Genomic DNA, 13,877 nt, shown 5'->3' with positions numbered 1-13,877 from the left:
TTCTGTCTCTATGTCTGGCCAGGAAGAGGGTCTGGTTGGTGGATGTAGCTTTTAGCCAGTTTAGCTGAAAAACTGGTCCCACAGGTGAAATCACACCAGTAAACAAGTCCATTGAGGATAGTGGGAGGCCGCACTGTTGGAAAAAGAAATAACATGCAAAAAGGAATGGTTAAAAATAAGCCTAATGCTATTAGATTGGAATGGGAGGTATTTTTGTGAATTCAGAGTCTTTCATATACATAGATATATATATCTAATACATATCATAGTATGTGCATGAATGATAACATAGGCATATGTAGATTTAACCTATGTAGATATGCATATTTCCTGACTCATCTATGCTAGAAGGGCCTGGGAACAAGGATACTCCGGGAACAGTAAGCACATCTAACATCCAGAGCTTGAATTCCAAATGCTACTACACTCTCCTTTTTGGAGAAATGTCTGACTCCGTGTTTGGTCAAAGAGAATACAAGCTAAGCCTAAAGCACTTAATTGGGGCCACACAATAGAGAAACGACAAACAAATGATGCGAGTGTGTGAAGCCAACATAGGAGCCAGTTCAAAGGCCCTCCCACCGACCACACGGAGCATCGAAGCACCAAAGTAAATAATGATGGTTTGTAGCTCTTTGGACAAAGTAGGAATTCACGAATTCATAGTGATATAAATAAATAAATGGGAGAGAAAGGAAAGGTCCGACCTTCTAGTAGAAGTCTGAAATTTTCTCGCCACAAAATCCCCATTGATCACTTATCAATGAATGAATATAAGAGACTTAGGTAACTTTACTGGCTAGCTAGTAAATCTGGCAGATACCATCCTAACTAGTGATAAAATTCACATCACTAGTAATAAGGTTGTGTGGCCCCAGACATGGTACACGGAGAAGAACAGAGCATCACTTCCTTGGGGTCTTGTCCCCAGTGCACAAAAACAAGGTAACATCAGACAAACACAAGTCAAGGAACATTTTTACCAAGATCTGTATTTTTCAAGAAAAAAGTCAAGATCATAAAAGACAACAAGAGGCTAAGGAAATATTTTTTATTGGACAGGACTAGAAATGTGAAACTATATGCAAGGGATGATCTGGGTTGGGTCCTGGTCCTGGAAAGGACATTGGTGGAGTGATCAGAGGAGTTTCAGAAGGATTGGGGACCTGGTGGTACTGTTAGATCACTGTGAATTTCTTGACAGTTGTACTGTGGTTGTATTTTTTTTAAAGAGTTTATTTTTTTATTAGAGAGAGAGAGAAGGAGAGAGAGAAAGAGAAAGAGAGCAAAAGCAGAGGGGAAGGCGGAAGGAGAGGGAGAAGTAGACTCCACGCTGAGCAGGGAGGCCGATGCGGAACTCGATCCCAGGACCCCAGGATCACGACCTGAGCCCAAGGCAGATGCTCCACCAACTGAGCCACCAGGCGCCCCTGTGCTGTGGTTTTATAGAAGAACATTATTGTGGGACATGCACAACGAAGTGCTAAGGGACAGGGCATCATATCCCAGGCGACTCTGGACGTGCTTGCACACACCTGAATGTTAAGGCCGTGACAACAGGCAGCAGCTGGGGAGTCTGCGCGAAGGGTAGATGGAAGGTCTTTTTTGCAGCTTTTCTGTATTGCAATTATTTCAACATAAAAGTCAAAAATGGCCGAGAGAAGTCCTGCATACCTGCTCTGCGCCTCTGCCTGGTGGGCCAGGGTGGGCAGCCGGCGGTGTGCGCAGAGGCACCTGCACCGCGGTGGCCCAGCACCGCAACCGATGGATTGCCTGCCTGCCTGCTCCCGACACGCTGGCCACCCCCAGCCTGGACTGTCCTGTGCGAAGGCGACAGGCGCCTGGTCCTGGCGGGGAAGGAGCAACAGCTATTTTCTATGATTTAAACACTGTCGTGGGAGAAATTCCCATTAAACACTTTTATCAAGACGAATGGGCATCGAAGTCTTGTCCAGGTGAGAGCTGCTCCGTGTGGCTCCGAGTAGTTGCAGGTGAGCCCCGAACATCCACTGCAGATACTTCTGCACGGAGGACCAGGCCTCAGGTTCTCCCGGCTTGGACAGCTGATCAGGCGAGCGCCCCAGAGGCGGGACCCCAGCGAGTCAGGCACCCTCCCACCAAAGGCAAAAGGCAACTTGGCAGAGAAGCCACTTATTGTTCGAGTTGCCTGGCCTCTCCTTTTGTTTCATTACCTGAAATCAATTTAAGATATTTTATGGCGGTAGATGCATGATCCTTATAACATTCTTTAGGAGGCAGCCTTGCTTTGTGCAAGGACACCTGTCTATAGGAAAGTCCTTAAACGCTTTTTAACGGGTCTTCAAGCAACCCTGGGCGTGCAGCTGGCCCCGGGACCCCGGTGGAAAGGGACAGCTGTTTGGCTGACAGAGTTGGAACCAGTGCAGGACACGTGCAGAGACTGTAAACAGGAATGAATTTTCCTTAACCTTTACGAGTCAAATATTTATTTTTGGAATATTAACAAAATCAAAAGAATTATGGTGTTCTTTTAATTTTAAGTCAAACACATTGACGTGCAGCTTTTAAGAAATTCTATTTAGTGGATCATCTTAAATTGAAGCAGAAACAAATTCGGAATTACTGGAATTTCTTGCCCAGTATATACAGCAACATTTTTTTTTTAAAGAGTCTTTAATGCTCTATAAAAGAGGTAACAAAATCCGTCTTTCCATAAACTGTCCATAAGATATTGAGGATCACATTAAAAACTCCTAAGCATGCTGCGGCTAGAAAGCTCTTGGTGTGTGGGATGTTTGTGTGTGCGTGTGGGTGCGTGGGGGTGCAGTGGCGCCGGATGTGGGCTCCCTAGCTCACCTGTCCTCCCCTCTGTCCTCTCCGTCTCCTGAGCACACACACAGGAGGTGGATGGACAAACTGCTGTCTGAAGGGTCTCGGGGCAGACCCTCAGGAAAGGAAGGCTTTCTCTGGGGTGCAGATGAGGGAAAAGCTAAATTTCTTTCCCAAATCTTGCAAAGAAATATTTCTGCATGTGGCTTGCAATTGAAGAAAAGGGGAGAGGAACGCCTGGGTGGCTCAGGGGTTGGGTCTCTGCCTTGGGCCCAGGGCGTGATCCTGGAGACCTGGGATCGAGTCCCACGTTGGGCTCCTTGCATGGAGCCTGCTTCTCCCTCTGCCTGGGTCTCTGCCTCTCTCTCTCTCTCTCTCTGTGTGTGTGTGTGTGTGTGTGTGTGTGTGTGTGTCTCTCATGAATAAATAGATAAAATATTTTTTTAAAAAAAAGGGGAGGAGAAGAAAAAAAAGGAGAATGGAAATATTGCTCACATTGTCTTAAATTCCTGCTATCTTTTGGTCTTGCTGTGATTGCATATTGTGGAGAATTTCGTGACAATTCACACACAAAATACCCAGGACCACCTACATGATTTGCAGGCCCAGAGCAAAATGAAAATTCAGGGTCCTTGTTCAAACAATTAAGAATTTCAAACGGGGACACCACCATTAACACAAGCCTGGGGCACCTGCTGCTGCCCAGGTCTCGCGCACATGAAGCCGTCCTCTAAAAACCTAATTATTTTAACTGTGAGCCTCAAACACAGAGTAAGTTAAAAAGCTGAATGTTTTCATAGTAAATAATGGTCAATGACCGAGTCACCGCTGAGTACAAATTTTAATTTCAGCCTGTAGCCAAGTTCAAGTAAAAGTTAATATTATTTTTAAACCAGTAGTTGGAAGTAAGACTTCACAGTTTGAATCAAAGGATTATGTGGTAAGAAGTTCTTGGAATCTTAATAAGTTTCACAGCTTGTCAAATATAAACCTCCCTCCTCCTTTATAAAGTAGAATTATGGTCGTTCAAGATTTCAGAGCTCGTAGAGTCCTTAGAAGCCGTCTGAAGTCTGACATCCTATTGTGCAGGTTAAGATACTCAGACCCATGAAAAGAAAGTGACCAGGAATTTGCATCTGCCACTTGTGACCCAATACCAGGTTCTTTTTTTACTGTATTAAATTTGTAAAAAAAAAAAAAAAAAATGTATCTATATTTTTCCGTCATGAGGCGGGTACGGGATTTCATAGGAAAAAATAAATCTGTTGAATGGTTGACAAATTAAGGTTGACAGATGGCCTGACTGGGTGTCCATAGCAAATTAGTCTAGAAGCATCATAAGTTGGCATCTCCAGCTTTTTCAAGTTCTAGTTCCCCATGGTAGGTTCTGTATGGTAAAGGGAAGTGAGTATTGGTGAGCATGTGGGACATTAGAAAGTTTTATATATATTGCTGGTGGGAGCCTACGTAGTTTTCCAGAGACCAGTTACAACTTGGCAACTTAGCAATTCAATTTCTAAATATTTACCCCAGATAAGGTCGTGGAGATGGGCTCTGGGAGGCACTTTAAAAATGGCCATAGTAGTATTTGCAAAAATCCAAAACTGAAAATAATGATGCAAATATATACAGAGAATGGATACGTGTATTTGGTATATTCGTACCTCTGAAGGCCACACAGCAGTGAGAAAGAATGGATTACAGCTGGACACATCGATGTGGACGCGTTTCAGAGGCACGTTGGGTAAAAAAGAGGTCACGAAAAATTCAAAGAGCATGATATCACCTGTATAAAATGTCTGTAAAACTAAACAATACTGCGATGGGAATGTATTTATAAAGAATACCATAGAAATGATGAACATAAAATCCATGACGTGGGGTGGTTATTGGAGGAAGAGACTGAGCATGAGAGGTGGTAAAGGGCCTCTCAGAACACCTAGGGGAGTGGTAAGGTTTCATTTCTTAAGATTCTGGCCCCATAATTATTCATTCTTAAGCCACTGGTTGGATTATTCTCCATGCTTTATGATTTATCTATCATATTGCTTGTGCCTATGTATCTATCCATCCATCTCTCCATCATCTAGCTATCTAATCATCTCTTTTTTTCTTAGTGATAGACACTCATGAAAAGTGTGGAGAAAAAGTAAATGTGAAGGACATTGGCTCAAGATGGCATCTACAAATTTTTTTTTGGATCCACCTCTCCCAAGAGTTTATGTATGTCCTTTTCTGGATATATCTAATAATCATGAATACAAAATGTGCCATAAGAAGATGATATTAATATTCTTATCATCTTGGTAGTTTATTCCTTATCTCACATAACTGAATTGTTTAGAAATTTTGTTTGGTTGTCTTTTTTTCTTTATCTTTCTTTCTTTCTTTTTTTTTTATTATTTTATTATTTTTTATTTTATTATTATTTATTATTATTATTATTTTTTGTTTGTTTAACTGTCTTTAACTGAAGCTCCGTATACATCAGATTGGAGCCTTTTAGTCATGCTCACAAGATGGTTGCCGGCACTCAAGCCATCACATCCATGTTCCTGGCTCAAAAAAAAAAAAAAATGACAGAACAAAGAGTGAAGAGTGACAGAGAGAAGCTAGCCAAATCTGCTTACTTTCCAAGAGCTTTCCTGGCAGTTTCACGCAGGGACTTTTGCTTACCCCTCACCAGCCAGAACTATGTCCTGTGGCCACTATGAGCTGCAAAGGAGGCCAGGAAATGAGGCTGAGTAGACCGTTGTCTACTTACTGACAAGACCTCATTTAGTAAGAAAAAGAACAATGGGTAATGGATTGGCAATTAGCAATCTCTGCCAGGCTTTTCTGAATAAGAAAAGCTGAAGCGTAGTTATAATTCTAAAATTGTAAAAAATTATTTAGGCTCGTATTGATAGATACAGATTTATTATGGGGGCAAGTCATTGATTCTGCTCAACAAATATGATGGAAAATAATTCTTTTGGCTTTAAGCCTCTGAGATGTGTTTTTATTTTAATTTCTCTGTTATCAGAGCATTAACTTGACTACATTTCATTTTACTTATTTTTGAGTATATTTGAGGTATATTAATTTGACTATATTTGTTGATTTATTTATATTACTGGTACATTAAACTCCTATTTACATAGAAATCAAAAGGATCAGAAAGGTAAAATGTACATCCAAGATATATTATTATCATTTCTCATTTTTCCACTTGTATGTTTATTTTGCTGCACCTTATTTTTAAAATCTCATTAATTTATATATAGTTCATGCATAGTTTTAGTAAACAGGCTAATTCTTCAACTAGAATAAGTTATAGTATCCCTTTTAGCACTGTGCTTACCTTTTATGAAATATTTTTGATATGGGAAATACCATTTATTTCTTTCAATTGTTGAAGCCACTAAAGCTCTCCCTCTTTCAGGTATATTTGAAAACATTAAAGAACATATTCAGAGAACAAATTATTTTTCTCTTCTGTGAATAAAAGCCTGACTTTTTTTTGTATCAGAAAGAAAAAAAGAAAGAAATTTCTTTAATCCTCTGGATTATTTTACAAAATGTGTTGATGTAAAGCACGAACATGGCTGCGAATTCCACTGTAAGATAAACAAAGATCTAACGCATACCCCCCACTGCTGACAATGAATTCCTTCAGACAGGAGTAGACCGATGCCCGTCACAATGACATCAGCTTATTGTAACCTCTGCACAGTGTAGACAAAATAACTGATCGGTCTCTCAGATCCGCCCAAGCCAAAGCCATGAGTCACCCCTCCCTGTGCCCCTGTGACTTCCTTTGAGACACCACACAAGGGGACCACCTTTGAATAGCATCTTTCAAATAATTTGCCAACCCCCCAAATGCAGGCCAGCAGTGGGTGCTAGCCCCGGTATGCAGTATGCAGGTGGATTCAGAAATGCCCGCGGAGGGAACCCATCGTCTCCATGCCGAGCACCTCATCCTGCTTCACGATGCTACCCTGGCGCTGGCCAGAGAGGGGAGGCGAGGGCCCCGAGCGTCACACAGGGCCCCCCAGCCGCCCATGTCCCTGGGGATGACAGTTGTGACCTTGACCACGTTTATGGCCTCCTCATCTTATCAAATCTATTCATTCACTTCTTTAGGTGTGCTATCCGTCATACACCCTCAAAGAGTTCTGAAAACTGAGGATCAAGTCATGTTCCCCTCACATCTTACGTGACTCTTAAAGAAGCCAGAAACAAACAAACAAACAAAAAAAAAAACAAAACTGAAGCAAATACCTCCCCCCACCAACACACACACAGCTACTGGTGCTTGGGGCAGCCAAAGACGTTCCTCTGAGTTGGCCAATCTACTTGAAAGACTTAGCACTATAATCCTTGCTCTTCACGTAATGCTTTCTACCATAACGATGTGCTTCACGCAGCTCCCATGCCTCTGAGGGGCAAGTGGGCAGTGGTTCTGGCAACCCCCTTCGCCCCCAACTCATTACTTCCACAGACTTGGACAGATAACTCTGCAAATGGGAAAATATTACCTGCCCTACTTCCTTACCTTGCCTTGTTGGGTGGGTCAATATTAAAATAAGAAAAAAAGAAGATTGTCTAATAAGCTTTTGTCTCAGCACACCAGGGGAGGCAGCCTTCTGAGCGCCTCTGCTAAGTTAAGCACATGTTAAACCGGGGTGGGACTCCAAAAAGCCCAGATCCCAGGAAGGGGTCGTGCCTTCCCAAGAGACAGGGTCCACTTTGGATCAGGGAGCAGTAGGTTGGAAGGTAAGGCCTCCCTTGGCTAGTCCTTCACAATCTGCTTAACAGGACGTAGACGATCTTCAGGAGCATTGAATCCACTCTTGTCTACACCTGCCGGCAGCTCCCGGGAGCTGCCTGAACCCCGCCGACAGTGGTCTGCAGCTCTCTTTTCCATCTGTGTGTGGATCAGTGATATCCCAAAGGTCCAGAGGTCAGTGAGGTTGGAGGAAGATGAATATTCCTGTACCTTGAGAAAGTCTTTGGTGGGCATACAACCACGAACACCTCTTCTGCAAAGAATCAGCGTTTTGGGTAGTAAATTATAAAGGGAAAGGATAAAAGTGGACATTTTCCAGGTGGCTTTTTATAAATGTTGATTAATTACGAGCAGTTGGACTATTGTAAGGGCCAAGTTGAGTGTTGGAACAAGCACCTTTCAGGTGGGGATGCTCTTCCCGGGCTGAACCCAGCACACTACCACGATGCAGCCTGCCTCTCCACAAGGCCCTAGTGTGCGCCTAGGGCCCACACGGGTAGCGGAGCACTTTCTCCTTCATGCCACACACAAAAAGATTAGGTTGTATGAATTCTTTTTCTTCCCTCTTGCAAAGACAGTTTTTGATGTGTTCACAAATCCATGTATTCCTCTCCTTCATTCAATGTGGCACATTGAGTGCGTGGAAGAAGTTGTGCCTACCGCACCTCACTCATCATTTATTGGGTTTTACTGAATTCTACTCACACATTTTAGTGGATGGTTTGACTATATCCTCAGATGCTTCTTTTCTTTTCTTTCTTTTTTAAATAAAGATGGTATTCCCTGTTCCTCTTTGTTGACCCTAAAGACTCTAAAGGCTCCTATTTCCTGGGCAAAAACACAATGTGCACTAATATTGCTGTTTACCAAATACTTACGATTCAGCAGACACTGTTCTGGACACTTTGTGGAAGTTAACGTAAGTCTCACTACCACCTATGGGGTTTATTATACTCCTTTTATGATAGGGAACATACAGGGTCACAGCTAGATGGTACAACTGGGATTGGACCAGGGTCAGGTTGGCTTTTCCATTAGAAGAGATAAACCGCTTCCCGAGGACAGGCCCTGATGGAAGGGGATTCATACCTTCTATCCCCACTTTGCATGCACTTCTTTCCCCTGGGACCCTGCCCAAACACTTTCCTGGATCATTGTCCTCCACGTTGGAAGGTCATTAAACGAACGCTCGGTATACTCCGGAGGAGAAAACAAGTAATCTAACAGGAAGGGCCCTAGAAAAGTCACATGTTCTTTGGCCCCCACATACTGAGCACTTCTGTCCTCATCACGTTCGTTAGCAGCCCTCTGGGGAGTGACCTTTCTCCTGGGTCTCAGGGCCACCTATGCCGCAGCCACATAGTCCCAGTAGAGCCACTGTGGGCAAGCCTGGGGCTAGATGTATAAGAAAACTCACACCTCACTCTATGAGCTCTATATCCAGCCGTTATCATTTTGCTAATCAGAAAATAAAAGCAAAGAAAATAGTTTGGAGGAATAGATGGCCCCCGAGGGCTTGAGCCACATAACACAGCCAGGAGCTCGGTGGACTGACCCTTCGGCCCACCCCTTCCCCCAGGAGAGATGAGCCCCCCACGCACAGGGCCCTTCTGCGCTGCAACTGCTCTTTTTCACTTCTAGGGAAACTGAGGCTCCTGCACAGCATCCAGCAGAGCCCAAGTGCCTCTTCCCTCTGGTTTAAGAGGGCCTCTTCCGTCTTTTGCCCAAAGTGGAGACTCTCTGAGACCTCAGGAGGCTTCCTTGTAAAAGTCATGGGTCCGTGGTATGTGCCGGCATTTCGGCCTGGCCCAGACAGAAGCGAGCTCTTGGCAGGTCTCTGCGGGGAGCTCTGCGCAGGGCCTCGGGGAGCAGCTGAGAGCTACGCTGTGCTCCCCGCGCGGGACCAGAGGCAGGCAAGGCTGCGCCGTGACGAGAAGATGGACCTGCTACCTGGACTGTCAGCCCCGGGACAGGCTGTATGTGCCGCCCAAGCCATCGACAGCTTGGAAAGTGAACGGCACAGGCTGTGTGGACGCTCAGCGCACCTGTTGACTGAGGAGTGGATGACAGCAGGGTGCTTTGCTGCACCCCAAGCAAGGGAGGCCCAGTCAGCCACAGTTGTGGCTTCTGAAGAAACGGCGTGATGTGGTCACTTCTCTGCATCCCGGAGTTTCAGGAGAGGGGGCATTCGGACCTACGACGCTCAGCTCCTTGCTTCTATCCAGTGGTGCTGGGGGACAAGACACGCGTGTCGCCGCCAGCTGAACATCCACACATCCTGCCAGCCCCATTTACTCCCAGTGTGCATGCATCCATCCAAGAACCCTGCTGCATGGGGGCCCCGAGCCTCCAAAATGCGGCTGATTTCATCCCAACAGCTGTTTCCTTTCCATGACCCAGTCTCAGTGACACGTAACCCCGGGCCACGCGTTCAGCGAAGGTTTCCTCCTTCCTCAGTTCCGTGGAAAAATACGCCCAACTCCTGTGGTGCCTTTCGGAGAAGTAGCAGGGTGGCCCCCCGAGCTCAGTCTCTGCTGAAGCAGATTTGCAACCTGAAGGCAGAGCATCCGCCAGGCCACAAGAGGACAGCAGCGGTTTGAGATCCAGGTTGCTGTTACCTACTCCGGGTCAGCATCGCTGTTACCTGCAGGACTTAGAGACTTAGTTGTCTTGTTCCAGGATTCGAATTTGAAGAGTCGCTCACTTGTTAAAATGGGCAGGGGGAAAAGAAAAAAAAAAATCTCAGCATGATTTCAGCGTTCCAAGCTCAAATTCCACGGCGTTTTCTGTTCTCCCAGGATATCACCGTTAATCTCTATTATCGCAGGGGCTCGCTGAGAAAGTAGATGGATTGACTTAGCTAGAAGGCAAAGAGGAGGCATCTCTGCGGTGTCTCCTGGTCTACGTGATCCAAGGGGGGCAGCGCCTTTGATGGATGATGCCCGGTGTCACACAATTATTACCGTATCTAATATTCAACAACAAATGCTTCATTTATTCAGTAATCCAACAGAATCCATGACTCTTACAGACTCTTTTTGCTAGACAAATAGTTTGCTCAAGAGCATTTGCTGAATGCTTCCTGCGCGTTTACACGACATGAGCCAAGAATGCAAACACGTACCGATGCCGCTCTGCGCTGGGGCTGTTCTCAGGGCGGTGTAGGCGAGACACCGACGTTTAAACTAAAATCAAAAGCTGACATGAGGGGTGCTGAGTGCAGGTGACGCAAAGGTCTGGGGGCCGGAAAGAATGACTGTGTGTGAGGACAGAGACGGGCCCCCTACTGAGCAGAAGATGCTGCAGGGAGTAAGATGGTGAACAGGTGAATGAGGCCTTGGGAAAAAAAAAAAAAAGTATTTAAGACCTGTCCTCACCTCAAAAACCTGCTCTCCACTAATAGCAACTACTACTTAGCAAGATTTTATCCTGGGCCAAGTACTGTGCCCACTGCTTTCCGCCGATGACATCTGCTGATATAGCAAATTGGGAGGGAGGAATTAGGACCACAGTGTTTCTTAGCTGGAACAGCAAAGGTTCAGAAAAGCAAATTAAACCACCCGAAGTCACAACTAGTGAGTGGGTCCACTGAGGTTCGAGTCTAGGTCTTGAGAGTTGAGAGGCCAGAGCGAACCATTATCCTGTACCTTCTCCCAATTCTGCTGGGTTCCTGCTCTGCTTTCCCTGCCTCCTATAACCCCCCTGGGCCGTCTTTCTGGCCCAGGGGTCGCTCCATCTGGGCTTTTCCCAAGTCAAGCAGCAGGATCTTCCCACTGAGTCCCTGAGCTAAAGGGGCAGCCCCTTCCCCAGTGATGAGTGCTGGCAGCCGGGCTGTGGGGTCCTCGACCTAGGGGCCATTCCACAGGCTCCAGCCATGACTGGTGACACCTCTGGTCTTACCTGCCACAGTGGTTTTAGTCAGTGATGCTAAATTAAGGCAAAGGTGATGTGTCATCCATCGTGACATTCCTTGTGCCAAGCACAGGGCCTTGAGTGATTTGAATGGAAAAGAGAAAAATGGTAAAACAATAATTATTAACCCATTCAAACAAATGAGAGACTGTAAGAACACAAATTCTGTTCCTTTAAGAGCAAAAATTTCCGGTTTGTCTTCTAACCTCCTAAATGATCTCTCTGTAGGTAACTCTTCGTAGGTAAGCAACCTATAATCTCTTAATTGCCATTTCATCAGATTGAACATTTTAAGTCTACATCATTTAAAGCTGTTCAGTTACCCATCGTCTACAAACACATGACAATGCCGTGTATTTCTTTTTTTTATTATTTTTTTAATTTTTAAAAAAATGACGCATATTTCTTGGGCTGCGTTTGTTTTTTGTTCTTCATGCTTTGTTATCTCTCTGGACAGGATTTTTATTAAATTCAAAGAAACCAAATTATAGGACGTGGAAACTGTTTTATGGCAGGTTCTTTGGAACCATTCTTCTTCATGGTCGCTCTCGAGATGTAAAAACAGTTCTATGTTCAAATCTCCGGTATTAAAAAATGTCCGGTAGCCTCTGAATACAAATGAGTAGAAAGAGACCACATTCGGACACTCCCAGGCCAGCACCATCTCACACTGATGCAACGTACCCGAGACACCTGGGTATTTAATTGCTTTTTTTGAAGTGTGCCTTCTGTCCATGCAATACCCTAAATCGTACTTCAGTTATACACGCTCCTTTCCTCAACTTACTGGGTTTGAATTATTCACCCGGAAGAGGTTTTGATGATGCTGAAGTTCTTACTGTTGTGTTATATCAAGTTACCTTGACAGAAAAGCAATTCTATGAAGCAAGAAGGTTGGGGAGTGACCTAGATAGTTTGCGCTCTACTGTCCATGCAATGCTCTGGTTCAACCCAATAATTCAACCTCACAGAACTTTTCTGTGTTTCCTATAGCGCTGCCAGCACTCCGGAGGCCGGCGGGGTACACGAAGACTGACCACAGGCCTGACGCTACAGGTGAAAAGTAAGTGAATTGTGTAGTTTAAAACGTTTCTTAGTCATGAGATTTTTACGCTGTCTTTTAGACCTTAAGGCTAAACAAAATTAACCGCCTGCCCAATTTCTAATTAAATACTTCACTTGTTATTCACTTTACTCAGGCCGTATTTTACGTTGTTTCTAGACGGTGCCGCTGTGAGATTCATTATTGCGGTTGAGGCAGGTGTGAGAAGAAATATCTTCTGTGGCTATATATGTACCAATTTTTATTGTATGCATATTATTTTTATTACATAGCTAAGATGTTATTAAATTGTGCACCTGGAATGGGTCGAATTTGCAGTTCTCCTTCTCTCGTGTGTGTGTGTGTGTGTGTGTGTGTGTGTGTGTGTGGATCACCCAAGCCAGGAAGACCTACCTTGCTCACAAAGGGAACTTAGGTGCATTGAAAGTTTGTTTTTCCATAAGAACAATCGGAAATGAGTGTGACGTTGAGTTCCCACCTCAGACACAGGAAAAGGTTCTGTTTTGGAAAATCAAAATGTTCCCTTGAATAAAGTAAGAAAATGCAGGTGAAGCAGTTTCCCTGGTGCCCAGGAAACAAGATTGTGCTCAAAATGCTGGGAGAAAGGAAGCTGGGCAAGGGGGAGAGAGCATTCAAGTTGATACTTTAAGCCTGATAATAATAAAAGTGGAATGAGTGTGGAGTTTCAATACCCTTTTTTTCTAAAAGAATTATTGATTTATTTAATTTGGAAAAAATCTGGACATTGCTTTTTGTGCTTCTTTTCCTTCCATTTTTCAATATTACATTTCATTTCTGAAATAGCAGACTAATTCATACTAAAGGAAAATATCTAGGTCCATGAGTGGACCTGGGGCCCAAGTGGAGGAAGAGGTCTTGCAGTGAGCTGAAAAATTAGCAGAGAAAGTTGGGTTTGCTAATTAATCACTGTTCCTACTGATGGATTTCTCTCCAGAGCTTTCTTTTCTATCTAAAGAGCATTTTCTTACATGAAAGCACATTTTTTTTTGCTCTAAAGTCGGTTTGCAAAACAAAATGAAACAACATTCTCTCCATTGCAGCACTTCTTGCAGGGCATTTGGACGGCATTTATTACCCTGAAATGGCTCATTTACATAATGAGATCCAGAAGACCAAAAATTTCTGCAGATAAGCCGCCTTTCTACCTCTCAGGGCCACTCGCAGGGCTCTTGTAGGCGAAGGAATCCATGGCACCAGAGTCCTTCAGAGATCGCAGTATCGTCTTCGCCACTTTTTATGCCTAATGAAATAGTGGAAACCGTTGACAAGATGGGAAATAGGTTTATGTTCCACCAAGGG

This window comes from Nyctereutes procyonoides, unplaced genomic scaffold (genome assembly GCF_905146905.1).
Source record: "Nyctereutes procyonoides isolate TBG_1078 unplaced genomic scaffold, NYPRO_anot_genome, whole genome shotgun sequence".
Taxonomy (NCBI): Eukaryota; Metazoa; Chordata; class Mammalia; order Carnivora; family Canidae; genus Nyctereutes; species Nyctereutes procyonoides.
This window is presented reverse-complemented; position numbering follows the sequence as displayed.